We start from the raw sequence: 1,875 nt of genomic DNA, 5'->3' as shown, positions 1-1,875 counted from the left end.
TGAGTGGAGTAGAGGTGGACTTTTTCAAGGCACAGTAACAGGTCTTTGAGAGCCAGAATTCTTGCTGTTTCTCAGGTGTTCAAATACTTATGTTCAGCAGTGCAAGACAAATAAATTCTTTAAAAATCATACAATGTGATTTCCTGAATTTTTTTTAATTCTGTCTCTCAGAGTGGGAATGCACCTACAATGTGAATTTCAGACCCCTCCATGATTTCTAAGTGGGAGAAATTGCAAAATCGCAGGGTGTTCAAATACTTCTGTTCCTCACTGTATATTCCAGCATGTAGCTCTCTGGGGAGAATCCATACTGTAGCTTAGATGCAACATGGATATTGATTCTTTTTCATTAGATTTTTTAGTCTGACAAACAGAATGTGTGTTATTACCTCTGATTGATAGTCTCTTAAGAGTTTTTAAGTTAATCGACATACAGTATGAATATTTGTCTGTCTCTCAAACTGTCACACAACAGGCATGAGTAATATGGCCAACCAAGTGAGAGAGACAAAAGCTTACCCCCACACTGCCACTTCAAGTTCAAACATCTCGTCATCTTCATCACTATGAATGGAGTGCTATTTCAGTTCCACTTCTCAACAGCCAATTAAGCAGCCAGTGTCTGCCTTCCACTTCCCAAACTGATTGCTTATCCCTTCTTCTGATTGTGAGGGGTTATACGGAAACTTTTTTTTCTGCTTAAATTGCGTTTTGATGTGAAAACAAACAGTTTTACTGGTGGCAGTAAATCAGGTCATTTCAAGTGTTGCTATCTGAAGTTTTTATTATTCTGAGTCAGGATGGGGTGTTTAAAGTGATATCCACATAATAACTTTCTTTCAGCTGATTATCTTGTTTGAGTCTTGTGGCTCTTATTTGCGACACTGGGGTGAACTCTACATTGAAAATCCAGTTTCTTCTTTTTATTGCCTGGCTGTTGACACATTCATGAAGGATTCCCTGCAAAGATGCTGAACAGTGAGAGAAATCAAGCCGTGCCGAAGAACCTCGTAACCACCTTTGACTCTTAAAGTTCCCCGGAGAAAACAACATATGTTAATCACAAATTCAAAATGCAAGTTCATCAGCAAATGGGACAACATAGAGGATAAAACATTGCAAAACCAGTGTGCAGTGCTCTAAAGAGTACTGTTTTATTATGAAAGCTAATGTTAGCAGATGTGTGGGGATGTGCCAAACATCTACCTGATCCCACGTGGGATGACGCAGCAGTGCAGTATATCAGAACACTCAAGTAACGGGCAGAGTATTTACGTGTAAAATTTCAAACTCTATATGTGCAGGTTTTCCTCATCTCCCTGACTTATCCAAGTGGAGGATTAAAATATTTCAAATATGACTATCCATTTTTATGTAAGGATACATCATCAGTATATTAAATTTTTTAACCAATGCCAATAATATACAACGCATTTCACTGCGTCATATTCAGATTTAGGACGTTTCATAGCTATGATTTTCCTTCAAACTGGTCTATGCAGAGGCCCCAGTGCCAAGTAGAAGTGAATGGCAGGAGCTGTATAGGATAGTCCCTGTGTAAACAGTGCACTCATCACTGTGACTGCATTATTTTTAAGTAGGATAACGATGTTGCTCATATAATAAACAAAGCTCTCACATTTTTCCTTTGAAAGTGGGTCATATTAGTGATGTTAAAGCAGGCACAGACTCGATGAGGGGTTCAGGGACAGATGTGAAAATGTCATTCCTGTTTTGTACCTCTGCAGGAACAGGTGTTCCCGGGCCCGCTGGTAAATGGGGTCAGCATGCCGGGAGGAGAAGAGGTGGCTGTTTATCTCTGTGTCCAAGTCTCCAGAGCTTCTGTACCCGCTCCCGCTCCCCCAGACCACCGCA

The sequence above is a fragment of the Monopterus albus genome, unplaced genomic scaffold, assembly GCF_001952655.1.
Source record: "Monopterus albus unplaced genomic scaffold, M_albus_1.0 scaffold113.1, whole genome shotgun sequence".
Lineage (NCBI taxonomy): Eukaryota > Metazoa > Chordata > Actinopteri > Synbranchiformes > Synbranchidae > Monopterus > Monopterus albus.
Note: the sequence above shows the minus strand (reverse complement) of the source record.